At 41.2% G+C, this 12,719-nt stretch overlaps 1 protein-coding gene across 1 annotated transcript in view; it reads right to left on the reverse strand.

Annotated features, from left to right (window-relative positions):
* The window catches only part of GPC4 (glypican 4), a 196,965-nt gene that overhangs the window by 52,403 nt on the left and 131,843 nt on the right, over positions 1–12,719 (reverse strand). The gene's annotated exons all lie outside the window — the stretch shown is intronic.

Below are 12,719 nucleotides of genomic sequence, written 5' to 3' on the forward strand. Positions count from 1 at the left end.
CTACACGTCCCCCCAGCAAGAAATAGCTGAGCAGCGGCCATCGTACACGGGGGGTTAGACCTGCTCATCGCCAACGTAGTGCTGTGGACCCCTGGACCCACATGTTATGCAAATAATGTACACTGACACATAAGTATGATACTGGCAACTGGCCCAGGGCACGTGCACCAGTCCCCTTTTATTGACAGGGTCACCTGACTGGTGACGCCACTGTTGGATGAGTGTGGGGGTAAAGGCCAAACAAGGGAAGGATTGCTGTGGCCGTAAGAAGAGTGATGAAGGAGAGTGTAGACAGGAATGAAAGGAGGGAAGATAAGAAGTAAAAGAGAAACACAAATCCTATACGACCCAGACAATTATGTTTAAAAAAAATATAGATATTCATTAGTTCTGCTAAACAAATGTACATATTACTGATAGTTACATTATTCTGTTTTAAACATGAATATAAGTGACTGCATAATTAAGTAAATCTTTTATCATATCCATCAACAATTGCTTCACTATTGAACTACAAAAAATAAAAGCAAATAAATTAATTAAACACTTGATAGCCGGAGTTTATTAAATGCATCTTTAATCTACCTATACTAACATCCGTATATATCCGTATATATATATATATATATATATATATATATATATATATATATATATATATATATATATATATATATATATATATCCATTCCTTCAGTTTATAAATCAAAAAAACAATGCCGAGCCCATTTCCTCAAGTGCGAGTGATGTTTATTCTTCCATGTACCGAAAAACACCCGACGCATTGCGAAGCAGCCGCTCCTTGCTCACGGGTCCTACATATATATACCTTCCATATTCTTCTGTATCTCTCTATTTATTACCTTTCTTCTTATTCAGCATATCCAATGCACTACCCTATTTCTCACCCTATACCGCTCTCAACATATCCTCTACCTCAACTCTCCGACTCATCTCAAGCCTTTTTCTACAACTCTTTCCAATGCACTACCCTGTTTCTCACCCTAAATGTCTATTAATGTAGCCTCTAACTCCACTCTCTCATTCATCCTAAACCCCATACCACTATGATTCCCAAAATAACCTTTTCTACCCCACCTTGTATCATCTCATACCTCTTTTACTATTCAGATATCCCAAACAAGCCATTCTAAACCCTTACCTCGGGCTCTTGCCCCTCCACCTCCATTTTACTCATCCCAAACCCCCTCCTACTGCTCTGAACTAAAACAAATAAACAAATTATTCTAGACCCTTCCCTCTTCTACCCCTCCTTCCCTCTTCCATCCCTTCCCTCTTCCTTCTCAATCCAAATACCCATCTAACCTATCCCCCACTCAAATTACTTTCATATTCCACTATACTATTTCACCACTAATCCTTTATGGATTCCGGAGTAGCGCGCTACTCTACGAAAAAGCACGTCAACACCTCATCAGAGGTAGCAAGTGCTCTGTATAAATGCAAACCTTTTCCCTCTTCCATCCCTCCACCATCCTTCTCAATCCAAATAACTGACTAACATATCCACCACTCAAATTATTTCCATATTTTACTATAATAATTCACCACTAATCCTTTACGGGTTCCAGAGTAGCGTGCTACTCGCTGAAAAAGAGCTTCAACACCTCATCAGGGGTAGTAAGTGCTATATAAATGCAATTACAATGCCAGGAAAACAGACTGCAGAGAACATGTTTCAACACAAAAGCCATTCCTTACAATGGACTCCACATCCAAGGAAAGTCATTCATTTGAACGTATTTTGAGTACAGGTTAATGAAGGAAGTTTCTTCAGGACATGTGTCCTTAAAGGTCATCAATAATAATCTGTCCTTAAAGGTGTCTCTTGTGCAATGGGCACCCCTACCAACCTATAGGATGTTTAAGTCATTGCATACAGACCTCTGGTCTTACCACTCAAGCACTAAGGACTTTTATCCACAACTGGCTGAAAGTGGCACACATTCATGTTATAGTGCAACACACCCGTTCATGCTGATGACACAAACGCTTCGGTGGAACGCTGGGACCACCAAATGCAAGCCAGACTTAGCTTAGCACCCCTACCCCTCCCTACCTATACTCTACTACCTCAACCCCTGCCCATGCTCTATGTCCCATACCCCATGTACACCCCTTCACTGTTGCCCTTACCTTCTCTAAATAGGCTGCATTATACTTCGTACAAGTTGTTGAAAAGTGAACTGAGAAAATGCTGGTATTAACAGTGATAACATTTTCTTCAATGGAACTTTGTATTTAGATCTCCACTTTTGACATGTCTGAATTTTTCAGATAAACATATTATTGTTAGCTGAAAACATACCTTCAAACAGCTAAGACGAGTCCAATACATTCTGCAGGCAACGGCAAACGGAAAGCTAACAGCCTCATTCAAAATAGTGGTAGCCGTTATTGCCCATACAGCAAAAATGTACATATTTACCCTTTCCGCAAAGCAAACTTTAATGGGTCAAACGAAAATCTGGCAAAAAACAGTACCTCTACAGAGAGCACGCTCCCTCTCCCAGGGCAAGCAAACCACTCTTCCTCTGTAATTTTGGTTATCAGAACACACCCCATCCCCAGGAATCTGGCGACACATACAAGACAAAATAGTAACTACGTTATACACAAGCAATTTACGACTTACTTAGTATGATTAGGAGGTTTTTACATCATATTTTTTTATGCATATGCACACCACGGTATTGATCCGCATTGGTAATTTTGATTGAGGAGTGTATTTACATATATAAACAAAATAGCACAAACGTAGAAAGTGACAGCTCAAACAATTGCAAAATCCATCAGAAAAGGTCAAATATTTTCGAGCGGAGGCTAGCCCAAGGTACTGGCAACTCACTAGTGGATACAGGCAGCCTTAGTGGGAACTTCAACACGTCAATATATTTTAACTTCATATTTAGTTTTTGGTATGGAGCAGAAATCTACCCAGCAGAACATGGTCATGAGAGCTACCTGAACAGGCTTCCACAGCTCGGGACCCTACTGCCGGCGTATTCAGTAATGAAAACCTTCGAGGCAAAAGCTCCAGGCTGGAGAAGGTACTTTTTAAAAGCCTATGCTCAGATCACACCATAGAGCATTTGATCATTTTTGTTGTTAACTCTGCTTTTCTCCAGAAGTAGGTTCAGTATCTGGGAGCGACGGCAGTCTGTACAGATATTTCCCAACACAAGCTATGCGCGGGGATGTGGCAAGCAACACTTTTCTTAAGGGATCTCTTAGAGGTTTCTAACTACTGCACATGTATTACAGAGCTACCACTAAGGCACTCACAGCTCTGTGCACTTGAGCTCAAGTAAACAGGGGCGGCAGTAGATGGTAACTCAGCTGATCATCCATATCTGTCAAAGAACGAGCTGGTACAGTCATAGTCATAAAGTCTTGGTTCAACCAGGTACATGGGATAAGGTAGGACAGCTCTTCTAATTTTAATAGCAGGTAAGACTGGCTAGTTTCTTTCACCAAACCTTGAATAAAGACAATAGGTCCAGCTGAGCAACACATTGGGTGGATCCCTAAATCTATATTGATGAAAATCTGAAGCCTAGACTGTGCTAGACATAAGAGGCTTCTGAAATGATCTATGTCCACAATCACAATTCCTGTGAAATCACAACATTCAAAGGTTTGCTTTCAGCAGGCCATTCCTCGCAGGCTGATTTCCTTAATACCCAATAATCCAAATGTCTCTACTTGATTGCATGAGCTTTATCTCTACATCTTCATTCTTTCCTTTCTCTTCAAACAGGTCAATGGTGATGCAGAACAAAGCACAGGTATGATGCCGCAAGAAGGGCTCCGAGGCGTCAGTATACCCCCAAATCCATGTAATGACAAAGGGGTGACCATTTGGCTCAATAACAAGGCAATTACTCATCCTGGGTATGGTCAAGAGAGAAATTTAATTAAGGTCTTTCGTAGGTAGGGCTAATAACCTGTGGATAAGATTACTCAAGTCCCCCCCCCAAGTAAGAATTTGTGTATGACTTAGCTATAGTAATATTTTATCTCGGGGTGGGGGAGGGGGGAAGCAAAACTACAATTAGACACGATATCTCTTCAAATCACGTGAAAAATTGTAAGTTACATAAAACGTTACATGCCCTTTTGAGTTTCATGCAATAGGTAGATATTAAAAGAAATGACACCCCTTTATGAGACAGAATACTTGTAAGCAGGAAGTGCCATTCATGGGCAAAGCCCACCTATAGACGGACAAATTACGGGAAGAAGAAATTCTGAAAGAGCTTCAAAAAGTAGGTGCATTTTAATAACGTGTGTGTTCGGGTACTTACCCACATTTTAATACTGTGGGCTGTACTGGGGTGAGATTATTTGTCCATTAACAGGACCCCTTAGTGGTGTCGCAGACCACAGTGGTGAGCAAAAGCAAAATATTTGGAGGCCCAGCAATTCACAGCGTAATTAGATCCTTACATTAACCTGTTATAGTTACAATATTTATTGGGAAACAGATGACAATCACTAAGAAACAACCTACATTATGAAAATAAGCGCAGGAAATGGACAAAAATGTGTGTCCAAACCAGTGACTGACTTTTCGAGTAAAGAAAGGTTCATGGATCAGACGCTCCTTATCAGCGGGTTTGCGCTGGTCATATAGTAATACAGATGGACCGTGGGATGACGGTCTCCACAATGAGCTAAAGAAACGGGAAAAGAGTTACGAGCCACTCGGGAGCTTAGCCTTTCTCATCATGACGTCCCACTTCCTAAATGTTTGCTTTCTTCCCTTAAAAGACAAAAGACGGGTGCCACGTACCTGAGGCAGGGCGAAGAAAAAACTAAAAAACGAGCTCGCCAGTGGCATGTACACACGCTGACCCCTCGGAGGGCACCTCCTATGTCTCTCCCAGAGATTTACTATTCAAGAGGAGCGCTAATGAAAGGGCACTTTCCAGTTCAAGGGAGCTGACACTTGCAGTCAAAGAGACTGCCCTTCAAGAGAGAATGAGTTAGAGAGGGTTGGTACTGGCTTGTGTGTGTCCCGATAAAAAAAATCCGCCTGACGTGACCGCATGCAACAGCAAAAAGTGCTGAAATATGCAACTGTCATGAGAAGTGCCGAGTGGTTTTCTTATTCTTTAGACACAACAGTCAGCCAGGTGGAGCTGCAGCCAGCTTTCTACCCTGTCCAACATCCTCGGTGAAACCAGACATTTCCTGCACTTGCACCGACTATAAACAAATCCCATGTTTTACAACAAGGATTAGCTTTTTGCTTATTACATTTATTTTGTAAATCCTAATACAATATTTATATGTTGGAGACTAAAAGACATAGGAGTGTTGAAAACAGGAGTTCAGAGGCACCTATTTTCCACCGATGACTATGGACGCAGTCATTTGGCAACGGAAAACCTATACTAGGCTCGCATTGGTTTTAGACTCTTGCAAAGGCAAAGTTCTAATAATCCAAGGAGTGTAGATGATATGCAGGTATTTTTACACACAATAAGGCCTATTCTACTTTTCATATGATATTTGGGTCAGGGATTTTAGAGGTGTGTGAAGCTGCTATTATTTTTCTCAACCCAAGCTACGTTCTTTGGTAAGCACTGCAATGTCAAAGTTTTATGTTTTCCCATATGTGCATGAAAATTGTGGCATTTGTGACAATTTATGTTACAAATTGTAAATGTGCAGACAAAAATAATGCATCAATTTGTGCTGTTCATAGAAAATGTATATGAGAAGTCTTGTAACTTACAAAAAGCCTTTATAAATCTTCAATTTTGTCTGGGTTCGAGTGAAGTGAAAATAATCCAAGTTCAGCAAAAAACATCTAGCAAACTTCAGAAAAATTATTCACGGAAAAAGTAAACAAATCAGGAAGGTTTGCAAACTTGACAAAAGGGAAAAATTAATTAACTTCGCAAAACTCACTAGCCCAAAAAAAATCTTACACCCTTATTGGATAGCATCAAAGCACTTTAGCAAAATTATAAATAGAAGACCTAAGAGAAAAAAAATGAAGGAACTTGCAAAAGGGAAAATTTAATGAGCTGGATGAAGATATCTCCAAAACTAGACCAGGAAGGCAAAACCTGCTGCTTGCAAGTTATATTTTTTACTTCAGCAGCTCTTGAAATGTACCAAGAGACTGGCTGCATATTTCACAGAAACGTTTGAAACTCCATTTCCTCCCAAGATACACAATGGTTTCCTGCTGAAATCCAGTGAGACACGAGAAATACAATTATAACGATGTTCTGGTCTGTTTGAGGTTAGCGTTACCTTCCTTCAGTTTTCCAGATTTTGCAAAATACCGTAGAAATATGGTTATGGATCCTTAGAATAACTGGGAAACAAGCAATGTGAACCGAGAGCTGTAAATAAATTTGCCTTCAACTCTAAGGATCTTGAAAATTGTTCTGAAAATGTATTTTTTACACAGCAAAAAGGAAAAGAATGTGGATTGTGCCACTAACTGCATTAAATCATTAATAAGGCCTCTGTGTTTTAAAATATATATCGGTGAGCTTTATGAAGGGTAATCTAATAACATCACCGAGCTGCTGATCAAAACAGAGAATTTGTACACTGGCTCTGGGAGGATTCCTAGTAATGAGAATAAAGGCACGTTTTCAAATCCCATCCAGTGGGGATTAAATTGTCCCCTCCAGCACAACCTCTGCAGTTCTGCGGATTCAGATTGGCCAGATAAGTCTAGTATTACTGGCCGACATCGATAGATCTTTTGCAGCAGACATTAACAGCAAAAGAAATACATACCTTAAACCTTCATCCCAAGTGGTGAATCATTCCCGAATTGGCTGGTATCAAAGTTAGTGGTCGAACTGGGAATCAGAAGAAATGCAGTAATGCTGCATTCCAAGTTTTCTCCCCTAGATATTTCACAAGGGAAAAGCTGAAGAAATTTCCCAATGAGAAAATGGTAGAATAAAAGAAAACAACTGGTACGAATCAGTAACATGATCATTCTTAACTTCTAAGTATCCACTCAGGGTCTTGCTGGGAATGCTGCAATATTCCCACAGTCCTGAATTACTGACATTTGCGGTATACGTAATTCCAGAGGTGCGAATACCAATGTGGTATACCAGACGCAGATGCAATAAGGGCCATAGTCTTTTCTTATATGAAAAACTGTTTGCTCTGGAAGGATGTACTTTAACCCCTTCGGCGCTCATGACGGAACGGTTCCGTCATGAGCGTCGGTTGGGCTGTGCTCATGACGGAACCGTTCCGTCATGAGCCCGCCCGCGCAACGAACCTTCAGCGTGGCGCGGGAATCCGCGCCGCGCTGAAGGGGTTAAAAAGACCATTAGAAATCCATAACATCTCCGCTCCAGAGAGAGTTAGCTCTACTCTTACCCATTATGGAAAGCACGATGGGCCAACAATGACAAGGAAACGTCTATGAACGGCATGGCACAACAAGTATCGCTCCACTATGTCACCATGATTAGGCTTCGGTGCAGCATTTTTTAAATATTCATAAAAATAGAACAGAATGCATAGCAACAGTTAGGGGCATAGACAAGGGGCAAAAACAAGAGGACAGGCATGGAGCATACAATCCACCTATGCATTTGCAGTGATGTTCACACAGGCAACACAAGACTGTCAAGCTACAATATATATATATATATTTTTTTTTTTACAAAGTTTAATATGGCGCAAACTTGACCCGAATCGGGTATCAGGGCGCTTTACATAGCACCAGTTACGTTACATGAGGACACACATTTATATTTGTTAGGCATGGGGAGATTAATTGATTTGCCCAGTATCACAGGATGCCGAGCCTCAGCGTCATTGCAGAGACTCAAACCCAGTTCCCCAGATTGGAGGTCGGCCGCCCTAGCCGTTAGGCCAACTCCTCTGCCCTAATTATGGAGTCACAAATACCCAGCCGTGTTTAGACAGGCCAGAGGGAGAGGGGGGGACAACACACAAATAATTAGGTGAGACGGTTGTTTTGTGCAGGTCAACAGGGCACAGAAGCGAGAGGTCTCAATCTAGAGTGTACAGTGCATAGCTGCCTAACGGTCAGGTGCTATAATAAGGCAACACTAGCAGCATTCTGGTAGCCACAGAAGCAATCGAATATGCATATCACTACTCCTTGTTTGTGCAATATGCACAAAGATCTGGTTTTCACTTGTGGGGAGTGTGCCAAATGCACTACAAGGGAGAAAAGGAAATGCAAGTTATACCAGGCCTTGAAAGGCCTGAAGTAATTGGCATGAATTTCCAGTAGGGCAAGCTCAACGCTTCTTCTTTTAGATCTGCATACAATAAGTACCATTAAGGACCAAGAGAGTAAATGTGATTATTCCACAGGTTAGAGATAATTAAGACTGTATTTCTGACTTACCAGGTACCATTCCTGCAAGAGTTGAGGTTGGATAGTTGCCTTGCCCAGTGGGTGGAACGTGAGGGGGATAACACAAATAACTGCTTTGTTTTCCTGCATTCCTTCGTTCTTTCTATGTAGTGCATTACTGCTCTACAAGCGTCCAGAGTGTGAAACACCCTCACGGCGCTTGTGGATGGTTTTTGGAAAAAACTTGGTATTTGGACCATTTGGTTCATGTGGAACTTTGATACCACTTTTGGCATGAAATGCGGGTCCGTTCTCATTACAACCCGGTCATTATGAATCTGAATGTAGGGTTCTTGTAGCGTTGGCGCTTGCAATTCACTTACTCTGCGTAGCGAAGTGATGGCTACCAGGAATGCCGCCTTTATGGTGAGTATGTGTAGTGTAGCCAGCATGTGTAGTGTAGCCTTGTGAATAGGTTCGAATTGTGCCTTCATTAGTTGAGTCAGCACTACGTTGAGGTTCCATGCCGGAGGTGGCATTCTTTTTGGGGGTGCTATTCTTTTGGCCCCTTCTAGGAATCTTTTCACCACTAGGGATGTGAAGAAACTTTTCCCTGTTTCTTCCCTTGTATAAGCCACTATCGCTGCCAGGTGCACCCATAGTGAAGCGTAGCTTAACCTACTTTCCAACAAATGCATTAAGTATTTTAGTACTGTTGATTCCTTAGTAACTCTTCTTTGCAGTTTCTCCTTGATGCACCAATGGGTGAATCTTTTCCACTTTGCTACGTAAGCCTTTCGCGTGGTAGGCCTCCTTGCTTCCCATACCACTGCCATTGCTTTAGGTGTGCATACTCTAGGTCTTCAGGAGCCAAGCCACTAGCTTGAGGCTCTCTGGTTCTGGGTGCAGCACCCTTCCGTTCTGCATTGTCAACAGGCCCCTTCTCTTGGGGAACCTGTGTGCTGGTGCTTGCACCATCTCTACTATTTGTGAGAACCAGGATTGTCTGGCCCACTGAGGTGCTATTAGTATCAGCGTCATGTTGCTGATCCTGCATTTGTTGAGTACCCTGTGTATCAGTGGAATCGGGGGGAAAGCGTAGGCAAATGTCTTTGACCAACTTATCCATAGCGCATTCCTTTGGAACCTATGCTCTGGTTGTCTGGATGCGAAGTGTTGGCATTTTGGTGTGTTGCAAATAGGTCTATTTGCGGTGTTTCCCATTTCCTGAACAGTTTCTCTATTTCTTGTTGGTTGAGCTCCCATTCGTGGGATGCTGACGTCTACCTGCTGAGTCTGTCTGCATCCACATTGTCCTTCCCTGGGAGATGTACTGCTAGTAGGTCTATTCCTAGTGGAATGTCTCGTCCATATTTCCTGTGCTAGCCCTAGAACATACAAGATCATTGAGGTTGGAAAGGCATGCATCAACACTTTGAACACCAAGAGTAGGGTGACCCACATTTTCTAGTGCTGTACTTTGAGAAAGCTCAGAGGAAGTATGCAATTCCAGTCATTCATGTGTGTACACCGCAGCAGGATGCAGAAGGCTGCTCTATTCATTCTACACGTGTAGGCACCAGGAAGCGTCAACATCATGACCACCATTGGTTTCCTTTTTAAATGTCCTATACATACTATCCCGGATTCTGATCACTAAGAGAGGGTCTCTAGAGGTTCATGAAGGTGCAATGAGAGGGGGAGCCATAGGATATAAACGTATGTACCTGAAAGCTGACCGCTTCAGTGTTTTTTATTCTCTAACCTTGGAACAAACTAGCAATCTAGTTACTTTTTCTTCTAAGATAGATTTCATATTTTAAGAAGACTTCCTATTGGTCCCAAAAGAGTAAGAAAGTGGTTCATTTATGACACAATTGGCCCTTATCTGGAGTGTCTCTCCATTTAAAAAGTAATACATAGCATGAATGGTGCTTAAGCACAACCCATCCCATCGCCTAGGAAGTTCTTATTTTCCAAGTTGTGGGGAACCATATCAAGAGCCTCCACCCTACTAAAACAAAGTCAACAAATTGTGTGGAAGCACTTCTAGCAGTAAATAAGGTATATTTTTGGATATAACTCTTGTAGGCTTCAAAATAATAATGTCTTTGGAGGAGTAACAAAAAAAAAAAATTCGATATCAACATTCTCAGAATCCATCATTCTTATGCTAGAAGTTTATTCATAGTACTCCATAGAACGTGGTCTCATATGGCATAATCAGAAAATGTACACATTGCTCCAGTTGTCAATGCCCTTTGTTGATTTGGAATTGCTTTCTGACAGAGTGGCAAGCAACATAGAATACAGCCCCTAGAATGACAGCAGACACATTATCCCTGAGGAACAACTTCTAGGCTCTAAGAGACTAGACACATGGGCCGGGCAAGAGTCTTCAATCTTATCTATGGAGAGGAATAAGCCAGTGTTACCTCATCCCACGCAAAATAGTAAGAAACTGACAAACATCAAGCCCAGAGTCACCATACTCCAAAATTACAGAAAGAGTGAGGCGAGAGAGTGTGTGCCCAAGTTTATCATACCTAGTAGCAGAAGAAAGGTAAGATTCACGCTGCATATCATTCCCAAAAAGTGAAGCATGCCACATAAGTAGTATGTGCCACAAAATAGATGTATTAAATATTTTCTATGGTAATATGGCATCTGGGAAATAAGATTACACCCTAGTGTTGAAGGAAATAAGTAAGGATCCCAAAAGAGATACAAGGTGTAAATCAGTGTGGATAGATGCCGGAGATGGAATCAGAAAAGGTAACTTAAGAATCCTTAACAGGAGGAAAACGCATGTTGAGGAAGTGACTGGGTTACCTCCACATGGAGGAATCTGAGCGGTGAAGGGAAATCAGATATATGAGTTAGGCCAAGAAACATGTGGAAATAATATTGAGGCAGTCCATCGAAAAGAATAGGTGCCTAGTGGAAGTAATGAATGGATTTCCTCAAAATAATGTTTAAGTGAAATTGCTGCTTATCGACTTGGTCAGAAAAAGATTCCAAATCAACATAAAGGCTGTTCACTTTCATTGACAACAAGAGGAATATCTACTCCTGATCCAGCCAACAGCAATACAGGACAACATTGTACAGAGTACTATAAATTGGATTTATGGACCATCTTCTCTAATTCCCGTTAACTGAGAGCATAAACAAACCAAGAATTATTGATCCCGATAATGATAATATCAATTACATTGTTGTTACCTCTGCAAATACATTATCATTTTGAATTCTAAGAGATGTATTTAGAAGTATAATTTATTTCCTGCCAGGAGTGCTTCCCCTTAATTTACTGGCTTCCAATGTATGCACAAGGTATTTCAACACGCAAATCCATTTGATTATATAGTTCTATGCAGAAAGATTCCAAAATCCTAAAACAAGGTATGCACAACAAAAATATGAATATACCCCAAATACTAATGCTCTTTCCAAGTGAAACACAAACCTAAACACCATGCAGCTGAATGTCACCACTCTTCCATCTTTTCTAATCCACTAATTCAAAAAGCGGAGTCTACGTCCCTTCAATAAGACTCTTATTTGTTTACTGCTCAGTTTTAACCCATTTCTAAGTGTTCCCTTTTTTTGCAGAGAATGGCACTGAGAAATAAATTGAGTTGTCCAGGATTAAAAAAAATATATATATATCAAGTTGGAAATTCGGGATTTGCAGAGATTTCGTCAATCCGCAGCCAGGATTCTTTGCTCACTGTACACGGTTTTCTAAAAACATGTCTCCCAATACAGAAGTGCTTGTATGATATGAACCCCCTCAAATCACTACTATTTTAGAGAACTCACGCTGCTCTGCATAGCCTCAACCCAGCCTTAGAGAACTTTTTCAAAATGCACGACTCGCAGTTAAACCAACATGTCCTTAGGGATTCTCTGACACAGACATTTGAAAACCAAGAATGACCTTCCCTATTTAAGGCCTATTCCTGAGGACTACTCTTTTCATCATAAATTACCAACCTGAAGAAGGTGATCATGTCACATTTTATGCTGGCTGTGTGCTTCTGGCAACATTATAGTACAAACCTGAATGGGAAACACAAAAATTACCGGACGTCTGAATAACTCTCACCCACCCACCTCTAGACAAATCTACACAAAGCTTTGACAGCATGAAGCTTGCTTCCATGCACACCTATCGGAGGCATCTCAAGCAGATTAATCTCCAAGAAGCAACAAAAATTACAACCAGCTTAATACTGTACTTGTGTAAGTGTAACAACCATAACTTCACAGTTGGCGGGGTCAACTCTGTAGCATACAAATACATGCATATGTGTGTTTATAAATGTAGCTGTGTACACACACACACACACACACACACACACACACA

This window comes from Triturus cristatus, chromosome 5_2, assembly GCF_964204655.1.
Source record: "Triturus cristatus chromosome 5_2, aTriCri1.1, whole genome shotgun sequence".
Lineage (NCBI taxonomy): Eukaryota > Metazoa > Chordata > Amphibia > Caudata > Salamandridae > Triturus > Triturus cristatus.